We start from the raw sequence: 15,492 nt of genomic DNA, 5'->3' as shown, positions 1-15,492 counted from the left end.
AATTGATGAAGTTACTGTAGAAACGATACGGACAATAGAAGGTAACACTTTTCTATCACCCCCACGATATATATCGTCATATCACACAGCACTAGTATTCAGTATTCAGGCTTTGAACTAATATTACACTTTTCTACCCTTACTAAATCCAGATGCAAAGTTACTCACGTTGGATCAGAGGATCCTCCTCCATCAGTGGAATTATGAGGCTCCATCATGGAGGCGCTTCAGTGAACATGCAGATCTCTGTGAACAGATTAACAACCATTAACATATGATCAGGTTTAAGTAACATTGAAAAATTAAAATAATGCAACTGTTGTAAGAGTTTTACTGACACTTAAGACATGCATTTTGAGATTATATAAAGCATTAGAAATAAATAAATAATATTTCTTTAAATAATCACATTGCTTCAAGGTCCGTTTGCACCCCCTGCTGGTAAAACAGCGCTACTACATATGACCACACCTTTCACAAAAATGGCGTTTTTACCGTTTTAATAAATATATTTCCTTTTTTACTATAAGTTTATTTTGGAGCATGTACTTTTATACTTTTACCAGAAGAACAAAAATAATTTCATTATTTATTTAGATTTTCTTATTAAAATTGTTGTACTTTTCCTTTATTTTTTACTTACTTAATTCTACATATCTCACTGTACATGTATTTTCAATATTGCACAGTTATACTCGTCTTGGCGTTCCACTGACACATTAAACCACACCGGATAATGTTGTTTGAGGCGGCGAAATAAAATTGTCATGCTGCTCATTTTAATTATGATCTACTTTTACACCAATCGTAACTGATAATATCGCCAACATTTTTGAATATCATGAACAATATTATACCCTGAAATATCGTGCCATGTCACCCAATCCTAATTATCACACAATTATCACCTAATTATCACAGGGTACTACTTTTTTACTGTTTTTAGCAAAAACAATAAAAAATTATATATCTACTATTCAGTTTCTCAAAGAAGGACAGAAGCTGGAGATCCACGGCTCGAGACTGGGTAATGTCAGTTGACCTGGAGAGGCAGCTGAAAATGCCACCACACATCACCCAGTCCAAACTAAGACCAGATATCATCTTGGTCTCCGAAGCCACAAAACACTTGGTCCTGTTGGAACTGACGTTACCTTGGGAGGATAGGATGGAGGAGGCACAGGAGAGAAAGAGGGAAAAATATCAAGAGCTGGTGGAGGATTGTCGGAGGAACAGATGGAGGACTAGATGTATGCCAGTGGAAGTGGGCAGTCGGGGTTTGTCAGCTATTCCCTGAATAAGGCTTACGGCACACTAAACATAACAGGGGCCAACCGGAGAAGAGCCATCAATAGCAACGCAGAGGCTGCAGAGAAAGCATCTAGGTGGCTCTGGCAGAAGAGGGGTGAGGGGGGGGGGGGGTCAGCAGAATGCCACTTGGACACAGGCCAGGGTCTGATCAGCCTCGGTCGGGTCGCCCGGATGAGGGTGTATGTTGTGAGACCCGAAACGCCCAGTGACTCCATGATACAACACTGATGATGTGTCCAAGTCGGTGCATCAGAAGATGTTTCGATGACTGACAGAGACAGATTATATCTATCCAGCATCATTTATCTTACTCTAATCCTGGATATATGGAGATATTTGGAGTGCATTATTATTAGTATCATGACATTCTGGATCATTGACTTAATCTTATAAAATTCTTGTATTTTTTTTTTATGTCAGTTAGGGGTGTGCCATATCATTTCATATGCAATAATGACATTACATTTTCATTTTGTTGCAGTAGAGTATTCTTGAAATATTTTTTTAAAAATTCAGTGTTTTGTCAAAACGCCAAGGATATTGTATCGCAAAAATACCATGAAATAATGTGATATTTTAGGGCAATATCGGCCACCACTAGCAGCTACAATATTACAATACTGTCATTTTTAATATCTGGTATAAAATCGTTTTGAATATAATGATATTTACAATATATTGCCAAGCCCAAAATCACACATGCTGACAAACTCAATGATTTTAATAAAAACATATCACTATATGTTTATATTTGAGTTTTTTTCGACATGTTTACATACCGACATTGTTCTGTATCTGCCCCGATTTAGGCCTGATCTAGACCTGTTTTAGTTCTTCACTTTGTGATTTTTTTTCTAAAACAACAGTTCTGTATCTGACAAATACTTCCTTCGTGTTCTTGTGCTGTGTTCTCTAGATTTTTAACTATAATTACCCTACAGGTTGGATTTTCTACTCAAAATATTGGAAAAGCTTTCTGTTCAACCCAGAATTCAGAATCACACTACTAACAACATCCTCTATCAGCAGTAGTAAAAGCAGAAGTTAAGGTGGATTGGAAAACACTGGGAGAATTATAGATCATAAATTAACTTTTTTTTTTATTAGTCTAGCAGGCTTTTGTAACTTTAAGAACATAATTTATAGCACATTTTGATCATTTTTTTAAAATCAGTGTCAGGTTAATATAAATTGATATCAGATCATTTAAATAAGTGTCTAGTCAATTGTACACACAGTACTGTCCAACTTCTACCTGTGGACATGTTTCCATCGTGTGTAACTAACATATGCCCACCTGGGACAATACTAACAATGCTAATCTGTGTCAATGCTAACATGGCTAATCGAGGAAATGAATTTGTTTACATATTTTGATCGGATTCGCCGTAAAACACTGATAAATGATACTCAAAGCAGCTGTAATGAACTCAGATGTCCTTAGATAACTGGTGTTTTTTGGAAATTGTATGAAATACTGAACAATTACATGAATATTTAAGTTGTCCACTCGGTTGTGATTTTTGGCCTAGTTCTGAAATCCGACATCTGAAGCAAATAAACTTAAAATTAAATTAGTTTATATTACAGGTCAATATTTTACATTCTGATTGTTTTCTGAACTTACCCAGTGAAAATAAACCGCTGTAGAATCGTGTTGGTTGAATTTAGATCGTTTTTTCCTAAACTGCGTCACTCTTTCTTCACTCTTATGTAATGGAGGATCAGCTTGCTTTTGTTTTCTCTCTTCCTCACCTGCTCAGGTATCTCTGTCCCGCCCCCTCTGTCTCTTAGAGCCAATAGACAATGAGTGGGCGGAGCCTCAGTCAGGCTTTCGCTGCAGCCAGCCAATTAAACCTCACAATATGATGTAATGTTTGAATATTCACGAATCTGTAAAGACACAGGCAGGAAAGGTGAAACATGATCTGCAGAGCAGGCTGGTGATTGGCTGGGTAACAGTCAGAGTTTGGGGGTGGAGGTTCTGATATTTCTGCTGTGGGATGAATGAGGTTGTGGGTGGATTTTTGTAGCTGGTAAATGTACTGTATTTTATCACTGTAGTACAATATAATGTTTTTTTTTTTCTAAAATCCAGTTACTTTAAACTCACTCTTTCTTTATACCAGCAAAATATTAACAAAAGAATTTAGTTGATTGTGCCAAAACTTTTGTCCTGTGCGTTTCAGCATAAATACACTTTGTGTACAGAAAGTTAAAAGCTAAAGATAATTACTGCAGTGTTCAAATACTGATCTGTAAGTAGTTAATTACGATCATCTGCGTGTCCACAAAAATGAATATCATGTGTTTTAGGAATATTTCAACCACCAAATGTGTTTTTGTGAAACTTTATATTTTATATTAAATAGAGTATGACTTGGATTCTTTCTTTTTTTTTGTGAACCACACAATTTGTTAGATATTTTGTAATGTCCAATGCTTTTACTGCTAAATAATATTTGTGCATATTAGGTCTATAGTCCCTGCAGGAGGGAAAAATACATAATCAACTCCCTAAAGGCATTTTTGGTATGTGAAATACTTTACAATACAGTACAGTACAGTAAGCAATACAATAAGAATAGATGTGAAATCAAATAGTGGCAAATCCAGATTTGGTCCACTATAAATAGAACTGACATAAAAATCAAATATATATATTTATATTTTATATTTAAATTTAAATTTGATATTTTTGTAATATGTTTCTGAAACACAGGCAGTGGGCAACACTAAAAAGTAATTGTTAAATTAAATTACAGGATTATTTTTTTTAATAATTGGCATTTGGCTATTATTTAGGTAAACTAATGATTATTTTGGTAGTTGAATAATCTCATGATTATTTTTTTTATAATCAATTAGTCATCAATTATTTCTGTCAGGTCCTAAATATCTGAAACAACAGTAACATGACATTATTATTGAGATTAAATTAGATTAATAATAATAATAATAATAATAAATACAACCTTGATTATAATAATAATAATAATAATAATAATAATAATAATAATAATAATAATAAGTATGTGCAGTGGACAAATGTTAACATCATTTTACTGTAATAAAATGTTTACCTTATTAGTTATGAAGTGGTCTGTAAAGAACTTTAAGCTGCACTTATGTATGAATGATGTTCTACCAAAATATATATAATAATTATTATAATTATTTAAATTATACTAGATTAATATTTTACAGCTTTATTTGCATAAGTCATGCTCTCTTACACAATACTGTACTGCACTCTATTCTACATACTAATTACAGTACTGGCACTTTATTGCTGTGGACACTCGACTCCCTCATCCATGGGCGTGGTAGTGGGGGAAAAGAGTAGGGAGAGGGGACCATGTAAATGCTGATTTTTTTTGTATACTGGCATGGATAGAGGCCCAGAATTTGCTGCTACGCCCCTGCCCTCATCCATATCTGTACATGGTACATTCAGGTGGACTGCATACATTTAAGTTTTCAGCTACAGCTGATTGCATTATTAAAATAAAATAACAAATAAAAAATGAGAAAACGTAAGTGTTTCCACAGCTTATATACATATACTCACAAGTATAGAAAGATAGAATACAATAAAATAACAAATTAAATATAAAGTTGAATAATACCAGGATAGCAATACAATTTAAACAGATAAACTTTAAGGTAGTAAACTATTTTCTTACATCTTTGTGCACTTGTGAGTATCTGTATATAAGCTGCAGGAACTCTTACATTTTCCTTTAGGGTTTTTATTTAAACATTTTTTTATTTTACTAATATAATCAGCCGTAGATGAAAACCTACATGTATGCTGTCCACCTGAGTGTACATTTTGCAAAAATCTACTGCATTTAAAATAGTTTTTATAAAAAATAAAACAATTTATTAAAATAGTTTTTAAAAGCCTGAAAGGGTTTGGGTAAATAAATCCTTAGTTAATTCTCTATAATTCATGCAGGTCAGGGTTAATACTGGAGAACTTTAGACTCACTGAGTTTCATACCACAGTCATACCTGAGGTAAAAGAAAGTAATAGAAACAAATATCCCTTTAAAACACCTTTAAAATCAGGTCTAAAGTGTGAATACAGGTGTAAATCTAATGAATGATACACTAATATATTGCAGTTACCAGTTTGGCAGAACTTGTTAAATCTGATATTAAATTAGCATGTTAGCTTTAAATGTATGTTTTATTCTATTTTATTCTATGATTTATTTTATTCAATTTTAGATTTTGTTTGATTTTATTCTACTTTTCTTTTAACTTATGCCTGAGGTAAAAGAATAGGCTAAAATCCTGGAATTAGCACATTATATTTCTTTTTTTTTCAATTTAAAATTTTGTTTGATTTTACTATACCTTAATTTTAGGCAGGCCTAAGATAAAAGACTGAAATCCTGGAATTATATTTCTTATTTTATTAAATGTAATATTTTATGTAGTTTTATTCTACTTTTATTTTAAGTTATGCATCAGGTAAAAAAACGAAATCCTACAATTAGCACATTACATTTCTTATTGTATTTAATTCTATGTTTTAGATTTTATTCTACTTTTATTAAGTCATGCCTGTGGTAAAACAACAAAATCGTGGTATGAGCACATTATATTTTTTATTTTAATATTTTATTTTGAGTCATGCCTGAGATAAATAATGAAATCTTGCTATGAGCACATTATATGTCTTGTTTTATTAAAATTTATATTTTGTTTGATTTTATTCTACTTTTGTTTTAAATGAAGCCGAAGGTAAAAGAAAGAAATAGTATAAAAAAAACAAAATCCCCAAAACGCATTTCAAAATCGCGTGCAGCCTATGAGTATGATGAAATAAATGTTATACTTCTGATTTTATATTTTATTTGATCTTATTCTATTTTTGTTTTATGTATTTATATTTACTTTTCTTAAATCTTTATGTACTTGTGTGTGTATCTGTATATAAGCTTATGGAACACTCTAATTTCCCATAGAGATTAATACAGCATTATCTTACCTTATTTTACTAATATAATCAGCTGTAGCTGAAAGACCAAATGTTTACTGTCCACCTGAGTGTACATTTAATCAGCTCTTAAACGGGTAAATATAAATAAATCCTGAGTTAATTCTCTATAAATCATGCAGGTCAGGGTTAATACTGGAGAACTACAGACTCACTGAGTTTCATACCACAGTCATACCTGAGGTAAAAGAAAGTAATAGAAACAAATATCCCTTTAAAACACCTTTAAAATCAGGTCTAAAGTGTGAATACAGTGTAAAACTGTGTTTATAAAGCCACAGGTGTAAATCTAATGAATGATACACTGATATATTGCGGTTACCAGTTTAACAGAAAGTGTTAAATCTGATATTAAATTAGCATGTTAGCTAGCTGAATTCACCAGCTCAGTTTTTCACTATTTTACACTTTTTACCTTAATTTGTGAGGAAAAATGTACCAGATAATTCTGTACTGAACTGATTATCGGTATATTTAGCAGGAAAAATCGAGTTAAATGAAATGAGCCCGTAGTTAACTTACTTTTTCAGCCTGTGGAGTTTCAGCCTCAGACTCTTCCCGAGCAAAGAGGTAAAGAGGAAAAAAGGCGGGAAACGGAGTCACGGAGGAGAGAGAGCAAGTTCATCAACCCAGCCGCTTTAATAACACACACACACACACACACACACACACACACACTAACACTAACACACACACACACACACACACACACACTTATATACATACACACACACACACACACACTAACACACACACTTTTAATTTAAGTCATTACTGAGGTAAAAGAAAAAAAATCCTGATATGAGCACCTTATGTTTTTGTATGTTATATAAATTTTTATATTTTATTTTACTTTTATTTTAAGTCATCACTGACGTAACAGAACGAAATTTTGATATGAGCACATTATACATTTTTTAAATTTAATTTTATTCTACTTTTATTTAAAGTCATGACATGTAAAAGAACGAAATCATGGTATGAGCACATTATATATTTTTTATTTTATTTAATTTCATATTTTATTTTATTCTACTTTAATTTAAAGTCACGATTCAGATAAAAGAACGAAAAACAGGTATTAGCACATTCAATTTCTTATTTCATTTCGTTTTATATTTTATTTGATTTAATGTTAACTTTACTTTAAGTCATGATTAATGTAAAATAATCCCATTCTGGTATGAGCACATTATATTTCTTATTTTATTCAATTTTATATTTTATTTACTTTAATTCTTCTTTTATTTTGTCATGACTGAGGTGAAAATGAAAAACTCACATGAGCACATTATATTCTTATTTATTATATTATATATTTGATTTGATTTTATTCTACTTTTATTTTATGTTATTCCTTAGGTAATATAATTAAACCCTGGTATTAGCACATTACATTTCTTATTTTATTAAATTGAATACTTTTATTTTAAGTTCTGTCTAAGGTATATAAAAAAATAATAATTCTGGTATGAGCACAGTACATTTCTTATTTCATTCAAAATGATATTTTATTTGATTTTACTCTACTTCTATTTTAAGTAATGCTTAAGGTAATATCTTAATAATTTAATTGCATTTTATATTTTATTTGTTTTTATTCTAGTTTTGTTTTAAGTTGTGCCTGAGATAAAGGGATGATAGTATGCAAAAAAAAAAAACACTAAGCTAAACACCTCAAAACACATTTAAAAATTGTGTGCAACTTAAATATGATAAAAACCTGTTTTCTATATAAAATATATTTACTATATACTGCTATGCACATGTTATAATTCTAATTTTATATTTTATTTGATTTTATTCTATTTTTGTTTTATTTATATATTTTTACTATATAAATAGTAGTCACAGAGTCACGGAGGAGAGAGGGCAAGTTCATTAACCCAGCTGCTTTAAAACCACACACACACACACGCACACACACACAGACACACACACACCTCTCTATATAAATATGTGTAGTTCTTTGTAATCAGTGAATTATTTTAGCTAAAAAGTACATGTATTATATATTTTTGTATAAATATGTATAAATACATACAAATAAGTATAATATATTTATATAAAAATATTTTTTATACACATTCCCCCATTTTGTTTTACTTAATATAATCCACAAGTAGCTATAAAATACTAAAATAAAACCGCCAAAAGAACCCATGGTGCTGTTTTTTTGTGTCACATACCCTAAAAGCTGTGTAAAGTTCTCTACAGATTTCTGTCTGTCTTTCACTTTAACTCATGAAGTTCCTTAGTGACATATACTGAACATCCTCAGAGCATCATTATAGGACAGTGTGGGAATCTGTATTTATTTATCTTACCTTATTTACAGAATATAGAAGTGTTGGGTTTGTTCTGGAGATAAATCTAAACTAGGTCCTTTTAAACCTGTATTATTTGCTTTTACAGCACTGTTACATCCATTTAACCATTTAAATGCATACATTAAAGTTTTACACTCCAAATAACTATTTCTTATTATATGTCATATCTTAAATTTACTAAATATTTGGCCAGTGACCCCCTAGCAGTACCACTACAGTCCAGTAGAGGTCAGTAGCACACAGTTTTTAAACTAATGGTTTTTAAAGAGGAATTTGCCATTACATTAGGACCTGGTTATTACTCATTTTTAGATTTGTTGAGTGTTTTGTGGTCAGAAACGTAAAATTGTTCGTCCTTCTGTTGCAGAACTTCAGCAGACTGAGTAACTTGGTTCGTCTGAAGGCCTGTTTGTTCACCATGTCCACTTTCTCCAACCTATGAAAATGCCAGGTGTGGGTTATATAGAGGGGTATAAATCTCCCAGTGTTGAGCTGTGGAGCAGTGGAACTGAGTTCTCTGGAATGATAGAGCTCTATCCAATACTTGCATAGGATGAGTTGGTTGGGGAGATGGAATATATATTATTGTATTAGTTACAAATGAAACTGCATCATCCCAACCTGTGTCCATCATTACCAGCCAGGGCACATGAACACAAGAGGGTTCACATGTGTTTATACTTCTTATCCAACTACAATCAAATTCACTTTATCCTAATGAAGAGATTTATCTGAAAAGTGGTTTAATTTAATGATGAGAAGCCGGAACGTAAAGAAGCTGAAATTAAATAGGATTAACGAAGCTATTTTAAAATGTCAGGAGTAGAAAGTTCAGATAACTGTGTGAAAATCTAAGGAGTAGAAGTAAAAAAATCATCTGAAAAATAATTCATACATTCAACCAACATTTCTACTTAAGTAACGTAATGAAGTTGGAGCTGATACTGTATTTTAAAATCAGTTCAAACATTAAAAGAGACAGTTCTCCACTTTATCTCTGTTTTTAGGCATTGTTAGAACGAACCCAATCACTATTCCTCAACTGCAGTACAAACTCCTGCATATCAGAAACCCAGACAGAGAAAGTAATAATGCTTCATACCGGTCAGTGTGAGCAGAATCAGAACCTGAAGCTGCGTCGTCCCATTCTTCTTCTGGAGCTTGAATCTCTTCTCAACAGCTACTGAAGGTTCTGTGACTGGGTAGTTCTGTATAACTGTGAGGACTAAACAATTAAACAATCTGGTCCCAGGACTGCATGTTTGTACATGTAAAAGCAGAAGTTTAAACCCAGAAATCAGAACTGTGTCTTCATCTTCAGACCATCAGACAGAAGGATGGATAGCAGGAACTAGCATGAGACTTCATACTTTCAAATTAACCACACCTGTTTTCTTTACAGCAGCTAAAAGATACACAGATATACAGAGACAAAATATATGACATACACTGCCAATCAGTGTCACTGCAGTGCTGAGAATAAGGAACCACCACCCAAATAATAATAATAGCTGCTCTGTGGTGGTCTATCCTGTGGGTTTCTGATTATAGAAGAACAGGGTAAAAGTAGGATAATAATAAAGTATGCAATAAAACAGAAACAGAACTACAGCCTGTAATTATATATTTTTTCAGACATTTGCAGCAAAAATCTGGGGTATCCAAGAGTTTCAGTCATGGGATTTTTTGCCCCATATTTCAGACCTAATTTCTGGATTGCTAATAGTCAATCAATAAACAATAAACAATGTAACAATAATAAAAAACTCCATAATGATAAACTGAAAATAGAAAGAAAATAATAATAAAAAAAAATCTGAAATATAGGAATAAAGAAAGATATACAAATGTTAAACTGTGTAACAGTAACAGAAGCTCTGTAAATATATATTCAAACATGTCACAAAATAATCTAACAAAAATAACAATATGAATTACAGGAATAAAGAAATACATTTTATTACAGTAATCATAAACAGTGTGATAAACTGTAGATTGATGAATCAGTTTGAACATGTTTTTAGTCTAGATAAAAAAATATTCATAAAGCTTGTGCTCCTAATTCCTCTTAACTTCCCTAACAAACACACACAACTACACACACACTCTGTTACACAGGGTTATGCTATTTTACACAGAGTCACTGAAGAGCCATAATCAACCCCAATCCCTGCACAGAGGGGCTGAGTAAAGGTGGTGTAGAATGTGTGTAAGTGTGAGAGAGTGTGTGACTGTGTGTGTGAGGGTGTGTGTGTATCAGAGGAGACTCTGTAGAAGGACAGAGTGCCGGAGGGACAGTCCACATACACTCCTACTCTCCTACAGCCGGAGGGAGGAGTGGGGAGAACAGTTCTGTTTTTATTGTGATGAACAGTGTATCTGTTATCAGAGCAGAACAGACTCCAGGAGTTTATATTCTCTCCAAACCCACTGTCTGATCCGTTTCCTTTCCTGCTGATGGTTTTATAACTCAGAGCTACAGCAGCTCCTTCTCCGTTCCACTCAGCCTCCCAGTAACAGCGTCCAGTAACTCCCTCTCTACTCAGAACCTGCGGCCACCTATCAAACCTCTCTGGATGATCAGGATACGACTGCAGCTCCTCTCTCCTCACCACCGTTCTGTTCTCCTCACTCAGAGAGAGATTACAGTGCGCTGTGTTTGGATCCAGTGTGAAATCACAGCCGTCTGAACACAAGAACACATATTACACACTGCACTGATACAGAGAAAGAGAGTATGTGTGAGTATGTGTGTGCCCATATAGCAAAAATTATCCGGCGTAAATCATCCAAATGTTCTGGCCCGGTGTCCTTTTGCACGGTGAGCCAGTACCGGTACAGATTTGGTTTGCAGACATGGGCCAAATCCGGCCCAGCACCGGGCCAGATCTCAGCAATTTCTTTACTCGTATGGCCCAAATCTGGCCCACATCTGGATCAGTTCCGGACCGGAGGCGTACAACTCTGGCCCAGATCTGAGTGAGTGTATGTTTGTGTGTGTGTGAGTGTGTTTGTGAGAGTGTGTTTGTGTGAGTTTGTATGTGTATGTGTGAGTGTGTGTTAGTGTATGTTTGTGAGAGTGTATGTTTGTGAGAGTGTATGTCTTTGTGTGTGTTTATGTGAGTGTGTTTGTGTAAATGTGTGTGTGTAAGCGTAGGTTTTTAAGAGTGTGTTTTTGTGGGAGTGTGAGTTTGTGTGAGTGTGCGTTTATGTGCATGTATGTTTGAACTAACTTACATTTCTTTAGTCCTGGTTTTGTTCTGATTGCCCCTCCAGATTCAATTCTAAACAGAGAGAGAGAGAAAAAACAGTGTAAACTAAAGTCTCTATTCGTTCTCTTTCCAGTTTCTTTTTTTTCTAATGATTCCCAGTTTTTGACATTTGTGACATTTAAATGTTTCTAATAATTTAATTTTAATTTAAGACAAAGATACAGTGTTATGAAAAGATTTGGGCACCCCTGATAATTTGCATGATTTTCCTTTACAAATCATTGTTTCTTTGGATCAGCAATTTCATTTCAATTCAGCTCTGAAAAATATTATAAGACACTTTAAAATCACTATCTCTGATTTTGCTATTTAAAGGTACATGTTTGAGTAAAATGAACATTTGGTGGCCTCTGCCAGAAATCTGAAGATGGGTCACCACTGGGTCTTTCAGCAAGATAATGACCCTAAATATTTTGCCAAATCTACTCAAAAATGGTTCGCAAGACACAAAATCAAGCTTATCTCGATTCACAGTCCCTAGATCTCAATAGAATAGAAAAGCTGTGGGGTGAGCTGAAGAGGAAAGTGCCTAGGAGAGGTTGTGGAAAGAAGAATGGTGGAAGATCCCTCTTTCTGTATTCTCCCATATTGTGAAGAGTTATAGATGAAGATTAAGTGCTGTCTTGTTGGCAAAAGGAGGTTGTACAAAGTACCAACACCAGGGGTGCCAATAATTGTGGCACACATGATTTCATTTAAAATATGTACTTAATGTACGATTTAATGTATAATGTACGATCTAAGTATTAATTTACTATTTTAGAGTCTACTTTACTGAGCGTCTATATTAATGTAATCTATAATATGTTATTTAAAAATAAATTACACAAATACACATTCTCAGACCTAGATTTTTATGTTCAGTTATGCCCATTTATGTGGTTGAGTTTTGACAGTCCTTTTCATTAGATGATTTCATGACTGCTCCAGATTGGTGTGACAAAGTCAACAATTTGTGTACAAACACTTGTCACTAGTGCAGAGTGAGTGGTTAAGTTAATTCACTTGGCTATTTGAATTACTGTTTTAATTAATACAATTTTCAAAATGAGATATTCAAGGATTGCACATGTTTACATATAGAAGCTGCTATTAGGCAAAATATGTTTGTTAATCTGACAGTTTTTCAAACTGACCTATTTTCCTTATAAAAAAAATATAGAGGTTGTTTCTAAACCATGTTCAATATTAAAAGTACATGCAAGATGGAAGGGAGCTGCTTGCTTATCTTAATTAAAACTTAACAACATGCACCTCAGAACAATTGTTCATACCTGTAGCCTGGCTTTTCTAGTCCAGCAGAGAACAGCTGTTGTCCTGACTCTCCTGGGTGGTTGAAGGTCAGATCCAGTTTCTTCAGGTGGGAGGGATTTGAACTCAGAGCTGCAGCCAAAGAAGAACAGCCTTTCTCTGTGACCATACAACCAGATAATCTACATAGAAAGAGAAAATCAAGAAGACAAGTTAAGAGAAAGGAAACTTATGTTAAATTGCATTTAGAAAATCAGACAGCAAAAAGCCAGTTTGAACAACTGCACATTTTTGTTTACGTTTATCATTTGATACTATTGCAAGCTATAAATTCTACACATTAAATGTTCTTTAGGTTACACTTTCAAAGTCAAAATGTATTAAAAGCTTCAGCAATACACACCACTTGAACATAATATTATGACAGTCTAGTGACCATTGCTAAAAGCTAAAAACTGCCCTGTAATGTTCTCTCCTGTGAAGTCCTGATCACTGAGGAACAGGGTGAAGAAAGGATGAAAAGTTTAGACAGAAACAGAACAGAACAAAAGTCTGTTATTATAGAATTATAAAATGCTGCTATATGCTTAGTAGAGATTTAAGAAGATCATTATGCATTTGGAAAGGAGCTGGTTACAGTGGTGTTCTTGTTTGGTGTATAGAGTTTTAGAGATTGTAGAATGTATAGAGTAATTAAAAAAATAATTAAAGAATCCAACAAAGTCCAACAATATCAGTAGTACTGCTTCATAAAAGTGTGACTATTCTATTGACAGAGTTTGACTCTCTGCCAACAAGACCTTATAAAGGCACAACTCTGATCTCAGCCATTGGAGCACCATAGTGGAGTCTGACCAGAGGAAAGTCTGCTTGCTTGCGTAGGTCGTCAATGAGAGCTTTGGCTTCAGCAGCAGTGTGGGTGCTGTGTAGACAATTGTCCACATAAGAGGAGTGCTCCACAACTTTGACCAAGTTGGACTTGTTGCCACAGTTGTCCCGAATCTGCCGTTGGAGTGCATATACCGCACAACAAGGGCTGTATGTAGTGCCGAATAGAAGCACTCGCTATTCATAGATAGTTGGCAGCACTGGTGTGTCAGTGGGCTGCAAGCTGATCTGATGGAACATTGCCTTTATGTCACCGCTCACGGCAACCAAATGCTAATGGAACCTCAGTAAGACACCAAGCAGGGAAGAGCTCGTTTAGTGACTGCCCTCGGTATTGGAAAGAACAGTCCAAGGCGACTCTGTCCTTTCTGTTGTGGTGGACCATGTGGTGTGGTATAAACATGAATCTGGTGACTGGCTGGCTTCTTCTGATGAATCCTTTAAAAATTACCCTGGTTCCTGGGGCTTCCGCATCTCAGTGCAGTAAGACTTAGCTTGTGTAGGGTTCTTAGTAAGCTTTCGTTCTGTGCAGCAAAGCCTGGGAGTACTACTTCTGCAGGAGCCCGGAAAGCTATGTCGGTCGTACGGCAAGGAAGAGGAGTGGTGTAGCATGGAACACCATCTCTGGTGGCTGTCTGGAGCAGAGCGAGAGCGTGTTGGTCAGCTTTCTCACTGTAGAGCAAGGTGTCTATTTGCCACAGGCGTTCCACGTTCCTAAGAAGCTCTCTGGAAGCTGAGACTGCAGGCAGGTGAGTCCAGGTGAGACATGGACAGTATCAACTGGCTCTTGAAGTGACCAGCCCAGCTTATGCAGATGGGAACAGATCCGCCTAATGTTCCTTTCGTTTGGTTTCCTGGACCGACTCGTGCAAGATGGTGAGGTGTGTGTCCTTACAGTTTTTACAGAGGCGCCTCAGTGTCATTGTGTCCACATTTTCGACACTGTTTGCCATCCTTGAGCCACTTAAGGATCTGATCGGTGGTCAATTTCTTGAATTCCTCACAAAAATTGAAGTAGTGGTCCTGGCTGTCACAATAGGGACAGAAAGGTTTGAGCTTGGGTTTGGCCTTCATCTGCAAAAGCTCTGCAGAAGATGTCTCTTACCTGATTACCCTGTCAGATACATTGAAGAACGCAGTATTTGGCATCTCCTTGGGTTGATCAGTTCGCTGATCCTTCCTAGCTGACTGGGGGATCTGTCTGTTACATTGCTGCCACTCTACTGGAGGTCCGCCTTGCTTGTGACTTTGTTTGGAGCCAGGTAGCCAAGTCCTGAAGGGTGTAGGTTCTGTCAGTGCCAGTCTGCAGATTACCATATCGCTGGCAATACGCAATAAAGCCATCACAGTAAGTAGGAGGCATCTTACTAAGCAGACAATCAACGTGTTAACCACAGTGAAGCTCATATCCATTCTGTCCATCGAGTGT

General features: G+C 34.9%; 2 protein-coding genes and 1 long non-coding RNA gene across 12 annotated transcripts in view; 1 reads left to right on the top strand and 2 right to left on the bottom strand.

The window, feature by feature from the left end:
• Positions 1 to 6,967, bottom strand: part of LOC125784528 (NACHT, LRR and PYD domains-containing protein 12-like) — a 207,534-nt gene extending 200,567 nt beyond the window's left edge. For 4 of the 9 annotated variants that reach the window (XM_049468279.1, XM_049468292.1, XM_049468293.1 and 1 more), the window contains exons 1-2: positions 6,845 to 6,966; positions 2,939 to 3,204 (exon numbers count right to left, since the gene is read on the bottom strand). The gene's annotated coding sequence lies outside the window, so the exon portion shown is untranslated. Of the gene's footprint in view, positions 1 to 2,938; positions 3,374 to 6,844 lie in introns of those variants that run through there. The other 5 variants (XM_049468294.1, XM_049468290.1, XM_049468288.1 and 2 more) reach the window with 3 other exon arrangements.
• LOC125780488 (NACHT, LRR and PYD domains-containing protein 12-like) overlaps positions 1 to 15,492 on the bottom strand; it is a 543,312-nt gene that overhangs the window by 53,775 nt on the left and 474,045 nt on the right. The window lies entirely within an intron of this gene.
• The window catches only part of LOC125784807 (uncharacterized), a 189,483-nt gene that overhangs the window by 87,192 nt on the left and 86,799 nt on the right, over positions 1 to 15,492 (top strand). The window lies entirely within an intron of this gene.

The sequence above is a fragment of the Astyanax mexicanus genome, chromosome 1 (assembly GCF_023375975.1).
Source record: "Astyanax mexicanus isolate ESR-SI-001 chromosome 1, AstMex3_surface, whole genome shotgun sequence".
NCBI lineage: Eukaryota > Metazoa > Chordata > Actinopteri > Characiformes > Acestrorhamphidae > Astyanax > Astyanax mexicanus.
This window is presented reverse-complemented; position numbering and strand designations above follow the sequence as displayed.